This window comes from Chinchilla lanigera, unplaced genomic scaffold, assembly GCF_000276665.1.
Source record: "Chinchilla lanigera isolate Chin_1 unplaced genomic scaffold, ChiLan1.0 scaffold00007, whole genome shotgun sequence".
Classification (NCBI taxonomy): domain Eukaryota; kingdom Metazoa; phylum Chordata; class Mammalia; order Rodentia; family Chinchillidae; genus Chinchilla; species Chinchilla lanigera.
In genome coordinates, this window is record NW_004955408.1 from 15803949 (window position 1) to 15824318 (window position 20370).

The window sequence follows — 20370 nt, forward strand, 5'->3', positions numbered from 1 at the left end:
GTCAATGGAAGCTCTCACTAATACTAAATTGGTTATAATTATCACATGTGTATGAGGCATAATGTGTTCAAGACTTTAGATTTTTTCAATGCAGCAAAAAGTCATTATTTATTTGAAATCATGTGGTTTCTTATTATTTTCATAGTACTATTTGATTTAATTAACATCTCATGTAGAAAAGTTAGACAAATTTCTTGACCAGCTCTATCTCATGTAGGTCTAGTTTGAACTCTCTACAATGCTGAGCATATATTCTATGCAGATTACTCCAACTAATCCTTTTAAAGTATATAAGTTTAAGTATGTCCCAATTTAAAATGTAAACACTATGCTGTCAGCTTATTATCTATTAAGATTTGTCATTTGAAATAGATTTTGACAAGCCAAGTAGATTTCTGTGCGTTTACTCAAACATATTCATTTTTTTCTAGAATTTATAGGGCATATTTTTGCACTGAATAATGTTGGAATAGGGTTTGATATATTCTACACAGAAAAGCAAATTAAGGGCCTACACAAAGATGATAATTTAAGATTCTGCCTTCAAAATCATCACTCTCTGTATTATGGAGTTATCTGGCTCTACCACTGTTTTTAGCATTCACAACTTCTTCCAAAGTCTGTCTCATTTAGCAAAAAGGTCAAAGAAATACTTAAATATATTTGGAAAAAGTGGCCTTCTCTTTCCTTGTACACAAGAAGTCCTGACTATCAAATACTAGGAGAATCTCTCATTTGATTCAGGGAAAAAAAATTCAGGGTTGCTTTAAAACTGAGGTCTAATTGTGAAAGAAGAACTTATATATATAAATAATCTAGCTTTTTATGCTTACAGAATGAGGAATTGGGCAATACAGTGTTCTGTATATTCACATTTCTATAATTATTCCTGTACCCTAAAACAGAACACACAAACTTATGACTTGTAGATTTTTTTTTGTGCTGTCATTTTGATCCCAGAATTGCATTAAGGCCAAGTGTCAGTAGGGAAGGGTTGAATTTTGTATAAAATGACTTGATCTTACTCCTGGTTCAATGTTCATATGGAGAATGATCGAGAACATTTACTAACTGTTAAGAGATACTTCCAGGAGAAAACCCTCCACTTACTTTAAGTGTTAGAAAGAGAATTACCAAGGTATCACAAAGCTATTAATCTTCCTAAGGAACTCACAGCAAAATTCTATTGCAAGAAATACCAGATGTGATTTGAGTAGTATCAATTAATAGAACTCACCCTCCTTTGTGAATTTTCTTATGATGTTTAGGCTTCACATTTGGTCTTGGTCTTTGTATTTTGTGAGAAGCATTATTTCAGTTCCCTCCATGCAGAGAAAGGGCTAAACTGAAAGCTAGTATGAGTATCAGAGAGGCAGTTTGATTTTTGTGACAGCTGATTTTGTATTGACTGGAAATTCTAATCTGATATCTTGCTTGATTTCTGATGAAATTCTTATCTTTGGATCAAAACCTCATAAGTAGTTAATACCTGCAAGAAATTTTATTGACATATTTTCTTGGGAAATTATCAGAAGTTCAAATTACAATCCTTTGGAAATTTAGCCATTACTATAAATTAGCTTTCTTACAGACTTACTATAAACCAATCTCCTTCACGTCACCTCTACTGTGACTGGACAGGAATACTGCCTAAAATACATCAGCTGTTTATTTTATTTTATTTTTTTTTACTTTTTTTATTTTAAAGAAAATAGTACAAAAAAAGAACAATAGCAAAATACAGACAACACAAAGCAAGGACATTAAAAATGCTACAGGGTTTCAAACCAAATAGAGATTAACACTGGTTATTATATTACATATTGTTATCTTCAATGCAGTTGCTCAGATTACCAGATTTAAGAATAGAAGATTGATCAAATCATTAAAGGGAATAAGGAAATAATAATTTAAAGAACATTAGAGACAATACATAGTGTCACTATGACTGTAGAAATTCACCAATGGATATTACACAGCAAATTGTTGTCGTCACATAAGTTGCTCAGATTGCCAGATACAAACATGCAAAATTGGTCAAAATATTAAAAAAAAAAAAACCTTTTAAACATTAACTGTTCCCCTCACCAAACCATCAGACACCAACAGTACAGTTATGCCACTGATCCAGAATATATAAAATGCCTTAGTACTTTCTTTTTCTTCTTTCCCTCATCCCAGTTGTTCCTTCCTTTGAGTAATTTCTTTACCTTTCTTATTATCTATTGTACATTTTGGATTTAGAGACCATACTCGTAATTGAAATAAATCGGGCCCACATGTGTAAACATCATATTGTCTCCCTGGTGTAAGAGCATCAGCTATTTCTAACCTTCACTCATTTGACTTTATTGTATCTTATGCGTGAATATGCTGCTAGTTCCTTAATGCTCCAAGAAAATATGGTGTACAAGAACCAACCCAAAGTGCCCTGAGACCAAAGAAAGACTTGGACAGATATAGAACAGCAGAGTGTAATTTCTGAAGACTCACTTACAGAATCTTGGTCAAGCCCAGCATCAGGACTAGGATATCCTGGTGATTTGGGTCAAAGAGAGAGATTATTTAATGCTCAGCACAAAAAGTAACTTGTATGCAAGCAATAATGTACCTGGTTTATCTCAAGCTAACATCAAGGGTGTTGGGCATAGTGGTTTCACAATGAGTGGTTTCAGATCTGATAGTAAAGGTCTTCTACTACTCTGTTGGTGTTTTTATTTATGTAGTGTGGGAAATCGTTCAGGGAAGAGAGACTAGGGTAACTCTGGGAGTAATCACTGCAGTTACAAATCAAGGCTGTGATCAGGTCAGTCTGGTTCCCTACACTTCGTAATTTGTTTCTTTTAATTGATTTACTGTTTTTAGTATGATGACTATTTTTTCCTAGTATTAGGCCATTTGAAAAACCAAAACCGATGGATATAAATAGAAATTGATATAAAATGTAATTTAAAATTAAACAAATGTTCTTAAATTGCAAGTGCATATAGTTGGGTGCTCCAGACTCTGAGGGTATTGAAAAAGTGAAAGAGGAAAAAAAGAGAGCTATCAGAGATATAGTATAACATAACTATTAACAAAATAGAACATTTTACTTAATGTAAACAGGATAGAGGGAACACTTCACAGGAATATATTTGCTTAGTATGTAATTAAAGGCTATTTGATATCCCTTTCATCCACCACCTGAATCATCTTCGTTACTGCTAGTTTTATTGTGTGTGACACTTTGGAAAATATTCCCTTGGTGTTAGATCAATAAGATTTAAGGATTACTTTAATTCAGAGTCAATACATCAGAACACATTCTAGATTTATAGTTTCTCCTTGAAGCCATCATTTTTCCCTGACTGTTCTATCTGGCAAAAGCACCACCATTGCCCCAGCGAGCCAGGCATGAACACTCAGAGTCATGTCTCTGCCTCCCACTTCTAATGAATCACGAAGGCACTTATGCTTCTGAAGAAGCTTGTGTAACTGTCCTCTTTTCTGTTGCCACTGATACTGTGCTAGTTCATGATTTTGTCTGTTCTCAGCTGGACTATGTCAGTAGCTAATTAATTCAAGGGCCCACTGTTAGTTTCTCCCTTTTGTGGCCTTTGTTTACCACATTGATGACAAAAGCTCACACTGTCACAAGGCAGTTTGTGTAAATGACTGACTGTAATTTTCAAAACCATAGGCACACCCACAGTCATCAACACGGATGGAAACACAGGGAATGGGAAGCTGAGATTTTGAGGAGTTCCTTCCTTTGCAGGAACCCAGGGCAAGCATAGGGACATAGTATAAATTTGCTCCTTGAGAAAAAGATACGATTTGAGTAAAAATATGTTAAAAGAGTTGCACGACTACTATTTAAAATGAATTTGAAAATTAATGCCTCAGTTTATAGTATATTAAAACCAACCTGGTCAAGACAGCATTAATCTTTATTAAATTGTTTCCTCCTAACTTTATGGAAATTATCATTTATTTGCTACATTTAAAATACATTTACAGGGGGCTGGGGATGTAGCTCAGTGGCACAGTGCTTGCCTGGAAAGCACAATGTCGTGAGTTCAATTTAAGGTACTGGAAAATAAAACCAATAAAAAATAAAATACATTTACACTTACCTATAAAATACTAGTTTACCTTTTCTATAGCTGAGTAATACTCCGTTGTATAAAAATACCACATCTTTTTATCCATTCCTTAGTTGATAGGCATTTGGGTTGTTTCCCAAAGTTTAGCTATGACCAATTGTGCTGCTACAAACATGGGTGCACATATATTACTGTGGTATGATGTTTTTAATTCTTCTGTGAAGAAACCCAGAAGGGTAATAGCTGGGTGAAGTGGGATTTCTAATCCCAGTTTTGTGAGGAATCTCCACAATGATTTCCACAGTGGTTTCACCAGTCTCCATTCCCATCAGCATTGGAGAAGTGTTCCTTTTTTCCCCAAAGCCCCTCCAGTATTTGTTATCAGTTGATTTCTTGATGATAGCCATTCTTGCTGGGGTGAGGTGAAATCTCAGTGCTGTTTTAATTTGCATTTCTTGAGTGCCTAATGATGTTGAACATTTTTTCATATATTTATTTGCCATTAGTATTTCTTTCTCTGCAACTTCATTGAAGATAACAATATGTGATATAACACCACTTTTAATTCCTATCGTTTTGTTTTGAAACCCTGTAGTATTTTTCATGTTTTTGCTTTGTTTTGTTTTCATCTGTGCTGATGGTATTTTGTTATTTTTCCTTTTTTAATATTCTCTTTAAAATAACAAAAAATCACCTAAAAATACATTTACACTGTTGTGATCAGATGTAACTCACAGATCCCTCCTGTCCAGCTTTTGCCCCCAAATATATGTAAACATTTAAGACCCAGATCATTGCTGAATGTCTCTGAGGAATTTACAATATTTTGCAGTTAATACAAAATCCTCAAAATAAATGTTCATTTTCTCACATTTCTCTGTCTTCCAGTTCATCCATTCCAAAATTACCTGCTCCTTGCAAACAGCATTTTCAAATAACAAAAAGACACACTAAAAAGTAACATTTTCTTACAAGTACACATTTTCTCACATGTTCAGCATCTATATAATTGTTTTGCTCATAAATACTTTATTACCTGCTCCATAAGATGATGTTTATATTTATGAATACAGAGTATCACAAGTAAGTGGTATCGATGGTCAGGCTTAAAATCGGTACCTCAAATTACACAACTGAGTTCATTGTAACAGTAAATCCAACTATGGTTTCTTATCTGCCTACATTTATATGACTAAGAGGATCGTACGCCTTGATTTTCATCATTTGTGTCTATTGCTCACTGGTAAATGGTGAAGAGCTATGGAATGAAAAGCATGTTTAATTCATGAGCTGTGTAATAGCTCCTTGTTACAGAGATATCACAATCATAGACACCAGTTGTAACTGCCTAATGATCATTTTTCCTTACTTAGTGGTTCCTTGTCACCATATCCGTGACTGGGCATGAAATTAGATTGATACAATAAAGATGAAGGAGTACATCTCAAAGACCAATGTCAATTGTAAAGTTACTTACAGAAAAATTATTCCAAACAGGTCAATTCAGAAGATATGCATTGGTATCTAGTTATCTAACTCTCACCTAGAGCAGAAATTATTAGTTAGGGACAGAATTCAAGTTTATTCATTTACATCAACATTAAACAATTGAGAAATGTCATAGGATGGAGTTAAGAATCTTTGCATCTAAATATCAGCACTGCATTGCCCCATGAAAGCAATTTTGTAAAGCTGAGGCTATCAGCTGTCTCAGCAGGTAGGGATGTACACTCTCCAGTTTCTTATTTTTAGTATGTTTTTTAATTACAGCTTCCTTATTTTGGAAAGCAATAGGCATACACAGCCTTTTAAAAAGTAGGGGAATTTAAAGATAATGAATTCCCAAATGACAGCACATAGATTTCTATAGAAATGAAGACTATTTTCCTAAGATTCAAAGACAATTCGTATCAAAGAACCACACTGAACGACAATGTGAAAACCATAACTCAAGCAAGCTTTGCCTGGAAATAGATACATGAGTGGCAAACACATGTCAGATGTTTCCACTGTAGATCTAACTTCTTTTGAACCTTCCACACCTGGGCTTATGAATCACAAATATCTAGTATAAACAAGTTAAATTGATTTTAAGCTCATTCATCTTATCATTACTTTGTACTTTCATGAAAAATACATTTGGAATAAAATAATCTTCCAAAGTTCTAGATATGGGCATCTGCGCCCTAAGTCTTTTTCAACTTCTCAACTCACATCCAAGCAGCTAGCACATTGTGGCCATTTTCCTGCACATTGCTGATTAGCAGCTTTGTGTTGCCAATTAACACTTTGTCCTTTTGTAGTTTTCCGAAGATCTAGTGTTATTGTTCTGCCACAAAATCCTATTCTTCACTTTCTATAATAAAATCAGGCAGCTGGGTCTAAGGCAAAAAACTGTCATCCTTATTGAGGGTTGCTGTTTTGGTCGTACAGTCATGTGTTTGAGTGACCTGAAGCAAGTAATTTTCTCCTTTGGCCCACGATTTTTCCATTCTAACAATCAGAGTAGATTGATTTTGAAGGTTTTGTACTCCTTTAACTTGTTATACTGTACTTCCTGATATTTAGCAGGTCTCTTATATAACAAAATTCTGGTGGAATTTAGGAGTTCTATATCGCCAAGAATTTCTAACAGAAATGTATCCTGAAAGGGTGAAGGCCTTTTCCAAGATCACTGAGACGTGACTGAAAAGATATTCATATTTCCATCCTCATACTGGTACCTATCAAGCCATGACTCAAACACTAGGCTGTTTCTGAATTTCCAAAAGGCATTACCTTAGACTTATTTTCTCTTGTTTTCTTATTATGTTTCACTAAAAAAGTAACAGAGGTATTTTGTTTGCCATGTATCAAACTCTTACATGGCTACTGTAGGGGAGGGAATGCCAGACATTGCCCTAGACATGGTTGTTGCGTTACTTACGGTCCAATAATGTGAATCTAGCATGGGGACTAGAGGTTTGGGTGAGAGAAGTGAAAGTATCTGATAACTAAATCTATTGTGAAGGAGAAATTGGGAGGAGGGAAAAGTAGGGCAGTGACTAGGACAAGGAGTTCTCATTGGAGGATGAGCAAGGCTTTTGTCTTCAAAGAGAAAAAATGCTTTCAGCAAGAGTATATAAAGGGCTTTCATTTATTTACTTATGTTAATTAGCTTCGTTTTGTAAATCTGGGTTAATTTGTACAGTCCTGTGGATCAGCATTCCATTAAAAAGTAATTGTGATATTACTTCTACAAAACTAATAGAAGTAATAATGATAATAACAACATGTGCTACTGTCATAGTCCCTTTATATTTCTCATCTCATTTACTTTCCATAGCTATTCTGTCACATGATGTTTGTTATTTACTTGAGGTTATTATGTACAAGTGATCTTGAAAATGATCCTGAAAAGGTAAGGACATTTTCCAAAATCATGAAAGACATGACTTTAAAGGTTATTTCCTTACTGACATTCTGCAGCCCAATCAAGTAACGACAAACACTAGAGTTGTTCCTGAATTTCTCTCAAAGGACATGCCTAAAAACTGGTTTCTTTATGGTGTAATTTGGTTCTTGCTTATCCTTACCACATCTCTCTATCACCATACAAAAGTTTTTTTGTATGGTAGAATCAATCTGTACTGATTAAGTTAAATGAGACTATGCTTGAGTACCAGACACTACTCAAAATTTCAATGTTTCAAAGCAGAAACAATTCATATTGCTGTCCACCCCATGCATTATTTTGTGGCATGTCATTCTAATAGATGAAGGAGGAAGGATAAAAGACAAAGTGATTCAGAAAGCTTCTGCTTTGATAGACATAAATCATTTTGGTGTATATCACAATGCCAATCACAGTGGAAACCTGATATTCATGAGATGAGATGTATATTCTGTTTGCATGAAAGGCCAGTGGATGGGCTTCTGAAGGGATGAACTCAGGAGAAAGGGGCCACAAATATTTAGAACTAAAACTGTAAGCAAACATTGCAGTAGTGTAGTCCTTAGTGCTGTGAGTTCCCCCTTACCTGATCATACTAGCAGGAATGGGACATCAGGAGGGTCCAGTCATCTGTTCTCATGGAATCTGCTTTATGAGCAGTAATGCTTACAGTATACAGGGCTAGCTAACCCTGCAATAGACTCTGTACCTTCAACAGTGGTCTGTAGAATGGGGAAAAGCAAGTCCTAATCGTACATGTGAGTAATGAAGTCCTGGGCTGGTGCCTTGTCAGTTTTGGTTTCTTTTGGTCTTCAAAGCTCAAAGTCACATGTCAGGGTAAGTTACCCTTGACAAGAGAAAAGGGATAACTTACTCTAAGAGAAAACACAGCCCATGCATGATAATGTTTCTCACTCTGAGAATGATGTGTTAGAAAACAGATGGTTAGGGGTCAAATCTACTTCACTTTGCCAGTGACCTACAGCCATGACTTCTTATTTGTGTAAAATTGGTTTCAGCAGGAACAGATGAGAAGACATGATATTAGCATGAACATTTTGGGAGGGTGATGGGAACTGTCATGTCTTATAACTGTGGCAAGCTTTCCCCTGCTTTACTGCTGGGGCAGCTTTATTCCTTACAAGAAAAACAACACATTGTACTCGCTTCAGCAGCACAAATACAACAAAAACAACACCGTAAAGATCATACAGCACTAAATTCAATTTTACAGATATCAGTCAGTGGTAACTTGTAAGGAACAATAAACTTGAGTCATCTTCTTGTTGGTAAGAAAAAATAATTGGTAATAATTTAATAAATGGCTACAGGATAATGAAAAGGTCAGACTATCCAGATGGCTGTTATGTTTAATAAAAAAAAATCCCAAATGTGTCTAATAATCCTGTATCAGAAGAAAACATGGGTAAGGAGAGTAGTTTCAAGCACAATTAAATCCTTTCCTCAATTTGATCTCAATAATGAGCTGTATCTTTAAGTTTCCTTTATATGAAACATGCTTAAAATGATTTCTGGCTCTTCTTTTTTATACATGAAGCACATAAAGTATGTTGCCATCGATAAGATAAAACATCACCACATGACTAGATATCATAAGACTAGGACTAATCAACAGGTATTTGAATCTTAAAGCAACTCTTCCCTGTGTGAAAATGCCTAAAAACTTTCAAGTCTATTTAATGTCTTCAATAAGAAAGATGATGCATAATTTATAAATATTATGATAAAATACATAAAAACATGTTGATAATCTGTCACATATAAGAATATATAACTCTATAATTCATATAGCATATATCATATAATCATATTTATATAGCACACTTATACATTTAAAATCTACTGCAAAGCTTATAGAAACTAATGCTTGATTTAGTGGCCTACTTCTACTTCCACTTAGATTTCAGAAAGACAATATATATGGAAGTACTCTTCATAGCTGCTCCACAAAATGCCTTTGGAAGAGAAGTACTGAGTTCTTGGGAAAGGGAAGTTAACTTGACTTGTGGGTAAGTAAATTTGGAGGTCACACACACGCACACACACACACACACACACACACACACACAAGCTTTCAGAGTCTGTTATTTTCCATTCCATATTACTAACAGTACTCTATGCCATAGTCATAAAGACAAAAGTAGGCAAATCAACGAAGCCCTTGACTTTTGTAGTTGAATTCATTTTTTCCCATGTTCAAAAACTGAAGTTTGTGTCTTCATTGTTGTTATTTTGTTATTTGTTTTCTCTTTAAAGTAAAAAAAAAAAACCTGAAGTAAAGAGAAATAAAATGGTCTCATATGGTCTACTAGGGACTTCATGGGAAATGCCGTATGCAAACATTGGTTTCTAAATCTTATAATAGTAGAACTCTCTCACGTCTCCTTGATAAGTTCTAGAACATAAACCTTTACTCTGGCAAGTCCTCTCAATAGATAGATGTCAAGGTGAAGTAAAATGAAGAAAACTAAAAATTAAGAGAGAAAAATACGAATGAGCTATCAAGATGACGTTTCTGGAAGATTTCAACCTTAAATGCTTTGTGAAGAATAATTTACAAGTGGCTTAGGATTTTTGATAGCGTTTGTACTTATGAGTTGTAATACTAGAGAATATTGAAAGAAAAACGCAGTTCCCAGCCCCAAGCTACCTCCAACTTGTTGTATCACCTTTTTCAAATGCATTTATCCTTTGGGCTTCGGTTTATCATCATTAAGAGGAGCATGACATCAGCAGGCCTTTTTTGTGAGAGATTATGTGTAGAAAGAAGCAAAGTAGACTATGGAAATGAAAATTCTTTGTAACATAACAGGGGTGCAGTACATATCAAAAGTATTATTGTTGGCATTTAAAACATAATTTTTTGCTAAAATGCTCTGAAGTTCTGTTCTTAAATCATGCTTTAGTGTTAAGGCTCAGACACACACAGACACATGCATATATACATACATATGTATTTTTGTGTCAATAGGGAATATGAGACATGAAATAATGAATCACTTGTTAAAATCCAAAAGGAACTAGCCTGACAGTGTGACTCAAGCTCCTGTGTCTCACTCCTGGGATCCATCTCATGATCAGATTTTGTCATCGGGACTTAAGGAAGATGACAAGCAATAGCACCCAAGGATATTATCACAGCAAAGCAAAAGGCAAAATTCTGACTTTTTCTGCTCCTTGGAGAGGAATATTGCTATTAAAAGCTTAAGTCTGAATGTGGATGGGAACAGATGAAGTTACACTCAGAGAAAGACAGAAAGGTGGGATTTGGATGGCCTCAAGGACCTTATAAAGTGTTTTTACCTAAAGACAGTATAAAGGACCCCTAGTCTTAGGCAGTTTTGGAGTCCCTGAGGGTGTAGCACAGAACCTTGCTAGGTTAAATGCAATCTAACTCTTTTGAGAATCAGAAACTAAATTTTCAGATGAGGGGATGCAGTGTGGACAGCAATTGAAATTAGACCCCACATAGAGATTTAGAAACAGATTTAAATGGTATTATCCTCTAATTTCAAAGTAATCAATGCGTTTTCTTTCCTCTAAGAGGAATGCAAGGAAGATTACAAAACCGCATCAATTCTACCCTCCATTGTTTGCGACTGAGGGAAAGAATGCTTATTTCTTCATGAAAATTGATAACTTGGTTGAACATTTCTCTCAGGATGGTTGCTGTTTATTTTCAGAACTCTTAGTTACCCAATGTTTGTAGTAACCAATACCATATTTTCTTTGTTGAAAATATGCTGCATGCAGCAATCTGCCCAATTTATTTGAAGTTCTTCTTTTAATCCACACTGAAAACCTCAAGGTAGACATGATTATTATTATCTTCATTTCAGAGATAAGAAAGCTATAACTTAAGGAAATTAGGTAAGTAGTCTGACCCTCCAAGTCAGTAAAAACACATGCTGCAGGAAATGTATGTTCTATTTGCCACAAATACTAAGTTTTTAACATTCTGCTCTCTGGTATTCCTTGTGAGAATGACTGTGGTGAAAGGGTTTGCAAAGAGATAAAGAATGAGGGGTAAAAGGAAAATTATATCTACAATTGCAAATTTTACTACAGAAACCAGTGTAAACTCAGAACTGCATGAATCAGATGCATTTGCCAAACGGCCACTACAGTTTACCAAAGGTGATACTGAGAGTATGATATAGGACCTCCAAATAATCCAAATAATTTAGGGGAAGTATAACTTCCAACCTGTTTAAGTGTCTGATATGCGGAGTTTGTGTTCCTAAAACTGAAGAATGCGTTATAGGAACAATGGAGGTTAAGAGTAGGAAGTATGTGTTGAGGGAAAGATAGCTTCTAAGCGAGACAGAGGGGGTCCTGCCTGAGTGGGGAGCACTGCAGACCCTGGTTCTTAAGGGAGTTTTAGCGAGCAAAACCAGGAGGTAATGCAGATATAACACAGGACAACACTGTAAACAACTCATAAGATTGCAAGTATAGTTGCTTAGATAACGTTGATCCAATGGGAAATCACAAGGTGGGTATGAAGTGGGACAAAACTATGGTCAACTAATAATATTACGAATGTAATCACTTAGGAAATGTTGATTAATTAGGGGTCAAATGGGGAAGCAAGTCACTTAGCAAGTGTAAATGGAAAGAGCAAGGACCTTTCCTGGAAGAGAGAGGTCAAGGAGATTTTGGTCCCCGACCCAAGGTGATCTATGCCAAATTTAGAATATCATTCACTGCTGTCATCCTTAGTGGGTGTAGTTGATTCTCCTGAAGCTTGACCTTCAGTGAATGCGCCTCCAGCCACAGCTGTCTTCTGCACTGACCTTTTCCAAAGGCCTGTTCCAGTCTGACTGCTTATAATATTTCTAAAGAACTTGGCTGTCTCTAACAAAGGTGGTTCACCAGTTTCTCAGACCTGCCCCTCTTCAGGTGTTCAGTGGTGAAAATAAGCATTTTAAGGGTCACATGAGAGACTCTTGACTGTATCAGCTTCCTTATTAAAGTCATGTTTGCTGAGGAATTTCACTTGCTTGGGGAATAATGAGAGACTCAGCATACATGGGGGATTCGTGTGAATTAGTTGGTGAACCCAGGCAAAACCTCAGACAGAAAGGTCGCTTCTTCACTTTTAACTCATTCAGGATGTTCATTGCCCTAAAGAACATGCACCTCATTTTTTTCAAAAATAGAAAAGCAATTTTTTTCTATACTAGTCAAATAGTAAATGATTGTTAGTAACAGCTTTAATTCTTTCAATTACTATATGACATAGGTTTTAATTCTGCCATTCTATAGATAGAAAAAATGAGACTCAGAAAGGTAAGTAACTAGTTCAAGGTTCCCTGCTAGTGGGTGGAAGAAATGAGATTCAGACTCAGTTTCAACCAAAAAGTCTGCTGTATACATTTGTGGAACCCTGTAAAGTGCCTTTGCTAGGGGCAGAAAACTTTAGTTAGCTACTTTTTTGGATCCGTTTAATTCAGTTTATGACTATTTATTGAGGGAGTCCTATATTCCCAACATTATTAATTTGGTTTAGGAGAGAGCATACCATAGCCCAGTAGAATGGCAATGAGCTGGATCTAAATGAATTTAAAAAGAAAATTTACATGAATCTATGTGGCAAATCTATAAAGCGTTCATCATGTACAAAAATCAATATATTTTTGTGCTGCAGCAGAGCAAATCAGTGCGGGTGTGCTTCAAAAGCATATCTCATCCTTGCTTTCACTTTTCTGAATGAAGTCATTATCCTAAAGATACCTGAAATTCTTAAAATATCTGCACATATTCGGAATATAATTTGACGTTCTCAGAACATCCTGTTGAAGAGCTATTGTAGCACTTAATTGTTACTATTCCAGGGACTTATTTTAGTGCCTGCTTCCTTCGACCCCTCTTCCTGGCAGTTGGGATTCTCCTCCCTGTACCTGTGATGCCTAGTTTCGCCCAGACAGTGGCTTGTGGGAGAAAGGTGTCTGAGGATTCCAACTGCCCACCCCATACCTTGATACCTGGGGTTTGCTTGGTGAGGAGGGTTTTGCTAAAACATTAGACAGTGGCAAAGGGGACATTTCTGTAGCTATAACCCCTCAATGCTGAGTCAGATGAACTGCATTCTGGTACCATCTCTGCAGGCTGCATGAACTTGGACTGGTTTCTAGTTGTCTGAGAGAGTTTCCATGCCTGTCAATAAGGATTAAAATTTTCAACTTAGGTAAACATACAGGATCCTTACAATAACTAAATGGGATCAAAGAATATGAAAATCACTTTGTAACTGCAAAACGTGATACAGCTCTGGGATCCTTTGTATTGTATATATGGATAAGTTAGTGCTCATCCTAATTTGGCCATGTCTTGGTGTTACTAAAGGCAAGAGTCAGGTTTGAAAAGATTGTTTGAGTTGTACAAAGAAGTATAAGAGAATCTGTGAAAATAAGTAAGTTTAATATATGCTGTTCCTTTATTGTCCTAGTTTGGAACTTGAAATATTTTGCTGACTGTACAAGGGACATGCACAGACACATATGCAACATGCACACATGCACACATACAAAACACTGGTACACAGGCTTATGTTGAAATCGGACTAATATATTCCCACATAACTTGAAGTAATTTTGAATGTTTCAGAGTTAAAAAGGGAGTTACACTGGCCCTATCTGAGGAGAATGTGGAATATTTAAATGCAAACCCTGGATTCTGTCTCCTAATAAGAGTCAGATATCTGCTAGAATATTTTACCTATAAGAACTAAACAAAGTCAAAACTAAACAAATTAATAATTTGCTAATATCCAAACAATCCTTCGCTATTTCCTTTGTCATAGCTAAATATCATATATTCTATTATTTGTTTAATATTTTTATATAAACCACTTTAAACTTTGATTAGACTACAATATAATGTGATGCCATAGAGCATAAAGTCTGGAAACAAACTGCCTGGACTCATTTAGCACTGACTTTGTACAAGTTCCTGTCTTTTATGATCCTCAACTTATTCACCTGAAATAATGAGGGATGGTAATAATATAATCTTAGAGAATTGTACAAATATCAAATAAAAATTATAGTACATTACTTAGATGAGTGGGTGGTATTTTGTTGCTATTGTTATAATTCCTAAGAACAAATCACATGACTCAGATTGAAGACGCAAGTTTATATTTTATTAATACACATTTTACAAAATAATCATTAAAATTAGCATTTAAAATTATCCTGAAAACCCTAGTATTCTAGACAGCTAAGTTAGGTAGACGTAGTATAGGCAGTCAGACAGGGTTGGACCCTTGAGGGAATCGGTGCAAAGCATGAGAACACAGCACAATTGTGGCCAGAGGCCTATCTGCTGGAGCCCAGGCCTCAAGATAAAGATGGAATGACCAGGCCCACATGCCTCCCTGGGGGATAAGATAATTGATATCTCTTCGTACATTAAAGTCTAAATAGACATCAGTCACCCAGGAAGTTGACCAAGACCTCCTGATCCCTCCCTTCCTAAGAAGGTCTTTGCTCTTTCCATGTACACTTCTGACGTGACCTGCTTCCCCACTGGATGAATAGTACCGAAGTGGCTATCCTTGTAATTTTACCAGTTAATCATAGCTTTGACTCATGGTGTACCCACCTGGTGATTTTGCTCTACAAAACTTTCTCAGAGAAGTGGGCTCATTAGCAACCCACTTTTGGTCCCTCCCTGTGTCACAGGAGCTCCCTCTGTCAAGTTTTCCTACTCCTAACCTCCATCATTCTTAGAATCCATTCTTTGATTTTGGGGAACATGAACTCGGCATATCTGTCATCTAGCAACTTGGGAATTAAGTTCACTTCTCCTATATCACTAGTAGTTACAGAATATAGTTTAGAAAAGCCTATTCATTTATGCTTCTTTTTCTTATGCAGAGCTTGTAATACATAAGATCAGTCAGTTAAAAATAATGGCTTGCCTCGGTTCTTTCTGCTTAGAAATCTCTCTAAGCCTGTTTTGAATTTGCCGGTACTCTTAGTGGACTTGAACCTTCCTCAGGGAAGTCCTGCAGAAAGACAGGCAGCCACCCTTGAGTGAGGGACCCTTCAATACCACTTCTTGTTCTCTAGCTACTGAACAGCTTCAAGATTTCTGAGGAGGAAAGTCTAGCCAGGGAAGAAAAGGAATCCTAATTAAAGAAAGAAGAACCTACCTATCACCTTGCTATATTTTCTTAATCTCAGAGTAACTAAAATACAAGGTAGGCATGCCATCCCTTGGTCTGGTATTTGACAATCTCTCTGGGTCAATTCTTCAAGTTCTGTACAGAATGGGGTCACAGCCCTACTCCTTCTGCTCAGCATCTCCTTTGGGTGCTAATGTTGGAATCCAGGGTCCTTGTATAGAAAAAAAGTTGCAACTATCAAGGATCATACAGTGACTTTTAGTCTTTTTCAAAATAAAAGACTTTCTCAAGTGGAGAGTAGAAGAGTGTTGGCATTTGAGGTCACTCGGAACTTACTAGGTTTCAGAGACACCAAGAAAAGGTACTGCTGGGAGAACATGGTACCTTCTGGGAGAAAAATGACTCTGCAATTGAGGATGATGAATGCCAACCCAGTTGATTTCATCCCATTGTAATACTTGATGAGTTTCTCCCCTCATTATAATTCCTTTAGAATCGCTGTGGCGCAGCCCACTGGAGGCTATGTTCCATGGCACTGACTAGTATGGCCCCAAGCTAATATGCCACTGGCCTCTAGAGGCCATGTGCTAAGCCCCACCCTTCTTCCTCTGCTTCAAATTACTACTTTCTACTCCCCTTTTTTGTGTATCTTGTTTCATTTTCCCATGCTTCCACCCAATCCCAATCTTCCAGGTCAGGTCATCCACCCCCTAAAGCCCGCCTCTAGCCTGGCACTATATAACCATTGTTTTCCAATTGGGGCCTTCAGAAGTTCCACGTCCCCTCACTCCTTCCTACTGTAGTCTTCTCTGTGCTCACAATAAAGGCATTTTATTCTGTTTTCATTTTTTTCTGTGCCAGAAAAACCTATCAATACTATGTTCTGTATATGTACAAACTCCACACAAGGAATGTAAATGTTATGTTCTGTGAACTTTGACCAAGAAAAGAGTGGGATAAAGAAATGACTGGAAGAGGAGGGAGGGAAAGGAAAATGACTGAAAAAGAGAATGAAGATGTGCTATATACATGCCCTGACTTCCTATAAGGAATGCAAACATTATGTGTGACACACATATACTAACACATTAAAATAAATTATGAAATTATAAATTATATAATTATATAGATAAATTATAAAGATGAAGATAGAAGCAATAGCATATGATGAATTTAGAAAAATGAATGCAGCAAAAACTGTTCCTTTCTCTAACTTCTCCAAAATCTATTTAGGTTCAAATTTAGATGTTGTATTCAAACTTAAAAAAATAAAAGTACAGATCTCTCAGGAAAATGAAATTTTGTTTTCATTCATTATTGAACATATTTTAACAAGTAGGACAATGTGTTAATAAGTGTTAAAAAAAAGTGTGGCAGATATCGCAACATACAGAGCTTAGACAGCCTCACAATACTCTCATCACTTCTTACTACGCACTGAAATTACAGATTCCCAGACCTTGCTCCATACTTGAGGGGCAGAATGTCTGGAGATGAGACCTTTGAACTGGTGTTTTAGACACAGCTCCAAGATGATTCCTAGGCACAATGGAAGTGAAAGAAATGCTGCCTCTTTTGCTGAAGATAAGCTGGTCTTTTTATTTCTTCTTGCTAAGTGATCAGTCTGACCTCAACTTTCTTCTAGTACCTTCTGTATTCCTATTTCAAAGGCCTTTTCTATTGTATTTGATGTGCTTTTTAGTCTCCTGGAACAGTCAGCTCTGTCTTACTTATTGCCAGTAGTTGCACCTGGGCTTTCTAAACAGCAGACTTGGAACATTTCCTTGAGAAATAGAATGCATCAACTGTTTACAAAAATTTAAACCAGAGACAGAAAAGAATGTAAAAGAAACTCTTGCTTTCTTATTATAAATTGCATGGAAAAAAAATATTGTGTGATTGCAGTAGGTGCTCACCATACAATACCTGACAAAGTCAGTAAGAGCTTTGTGAAGATGTGATGGTCTCTATCATCAAATAGCACCATTCCGTCACAGGTTTCAAGGAGAAGCACGTACATAGGAGAGCTCATTTGTCTTTTGCCTTTCTTTTCAATATCATGTAATTTCATATGGGGCTTTCAATTCTATCAAGTATCTTTTATTTAAAACTCAGTCTACCTTATGAAATTTTATTAGTTTTCTTTTAGTCTTTGTGTGTGTGTGTGTGTGTGTGTGTGTGTGTATGTATAGGGGAGAGCAGAGTTTGAACACAAAGATTTTACACTGAGGTACATCCCCAGCATTACATTTTTTTAAATTTTAAGACAGGATCTCCCTCAGTCACTATGTTGCATGTTGCCCAGGGTAGGCTTGAACTTACCATCTTCCTGCTCCAGCCTCCCAGAGAGCTAGTAATATAGGGATGCACCAACTGCAAACATTGATCTTTGGTGTCTTTGTCTTAACAGCTTTACATAAGCATTCTATGATATAATACATATTTAAACCTTCACCTATTCAGTGGAGATTAGGAAAGTGAGGCTCCATAAAGCTACGCAGTACTTCTAAGACATTCAGCTAATAGTAGCGTAGCCAGGGTTTAAATAAATCATCTTTGATTGACTTCAGAGCCTATAGATTTCCTTTCACTATAGGAGTCATAGTATTTAAAGAAATGTTCATCATAAATATAGAGACTTTTAAAAGACTTTATGAGTTTATTTTTCCTTTTTCAATCCCACACTATGATTACATACTTTAAGTCACATTCCCATGAGTAGCCTTATACGACTTACTAATGAAACTGAGAATAAAAGTGACATTTGATTATGGGCTCTATTAAATTATGTGAAATGGAAAACACTTCAGTTGAGTTTTATTCCAGCTATTCAGGGACGCTTAACATTTGTTGGGATTCTTTTGGAAATTTCTGTCTACTATTTATGACTCCAAAGATCCTTAGGCAGGAGGATGCTTTCACTATTCCTTGTAACAAGATTGGTTTGGTTGGAAGAAGGCATCAGGTAGTGGAAAATTTGGGTTTAATCAAGGTGGTAGTTGTCAGCTGAATATGATAAATTATAGTAGAATTGGGAGAATATCACTGGATGGTTGTAAAGATCAACCAAAGAAAGAAAGAAAGGAAGGAGTGTGTGTGTGTGTGTGTGTGTGTGCGTGTGTGTGTACATAACAGCTGGGATAATTGTACTGCTGATGTCTAATGGTTTATTGAAAAGAACGGTTAATGCTTAAATTTGTTATTTTGACCAATTTTGCATGCTTATATCTGGCAATCTGAACAACCGATTTGAAGACAGTAATATGCAATATAACAACCATGGGTGAACTCCTACCATCTTGTCTAGTGAAGCTCTGTATCATTTCTAATGGTTTTTTAAGATTATTTTTATTGTCTTTCATGATTTGATCAACCTTGCATTCTTGCATCTGGTAATCTAAGCAACTTTGTTGAAGATAATAATATATAACATAAAAACAACTGTTCATTCCTATTATTCTGTTTTGAAGCTCTGTCTCATTTTTATTGTTTTTGCTTTGTTTTACTTTTGCCTACATTGTTGTTATTTTGTTTTTTCTTTATTCTCCTTTAAAAATAAGTTGTGGAATCAATGGACTAAAAGACTATAAAGTGAAAAGAGTTTGGAGGCCAGATTACCAGAGGGAGCTTTTAGAAGCAAGTAAAAGGTATTTAAACCATGATAAAATTTGAAAAATTTTTGCTATGAAATTAAAGAAATTAAGAGTTGGAAACTTCATTCGAGTAGGTGAATGAAGCAGTGCTGGTGCCAACGTCATGGTCCCATTCAGGGAATTTGGAGGGGGGAGTTTTGTGTGTCATACAGTGAACTGTGAAAACTCTAGGAATTAGTAGAAGAGAGATATTGGAATCTGTGATAGCGAGCTAAAATCTTGAAGAAATGCAGAGATCTGTGACTTGGTTAGATTTAAATTGGACATGGCAGATTCAAGGCAACAAGTTCTAAAGCAGGTGCTGAGCTTATGTCTGAAGAGTTAGCTGTGGCCTCGTCCTCACTGTAGAATGGTTTCTTTATTCCCCAATAGTGATGGTAGGAAGCCTTAGAAGAGCTTTGTATCATTCTCAAAATTCATATCACATTCTTCGGCATAACATATGTGCAACCTATCTTCTCAAACTCATCGTTCTCTACTTTCCCCTTTGCCCACTCTAATGCCCAACATTACATCAAGAATGATTTATACTGTCACACACACAGTAGGCTCCATCTGTATGGAATGCTTTTCCTTCATCCTCATTGGTCAACTCCTATTCATCCTTCAACATTTAGTTAAGATATAACAACTCCTGAGAAGTTTTGCATCTTCCTGCCTTTATTTCCCCCTTTTGTGCCATTGTAATAAGGCTTTGAATTGCCTCTCTACCTGACGTCCCTCACTGGACATGAACGTCACTGTTCACAAGCTCAGACTTTCTCATTTATTGTTGTATTTCTGGTTCTCACCGATGGGAGTGGTGATCAATAAACACTGGTTGCTATAAAACCATTAGATTCAATGTGTCTGAACTCTCAAATTCATGATAATACAATTCCAGAAGTAGTGTCTAGGAACCACTACCTTTGAACATTCAAGATCATTGGAATTTACTAGTGGTACTCTTAAAGAATGAAGAAAGAAGGAAGGAAGGAAAGAAAGAAACAAAGTGTCTTGGTCAGGGTTTACTAGAGGAACAGATATAATACAAGATAAACA

At 36.2% G+C, this 20370-nt stretch overlaps 1 protein-coding gene across 2 annotated transcripts in view; it reads left to right on the top strand.

Moving 5' to 3' along the window:
* Nucleotides 1–20370, top strand: part of Gabrg2 (gamma-aminobutyric acid (GABA) A receptor, gamma 2) — a 90961-nt gene that overhangs the window by 37788 nt on the left and 32803 nt on the right. The gene's annotated exons all lie outside the window — the stretch shown is intronic.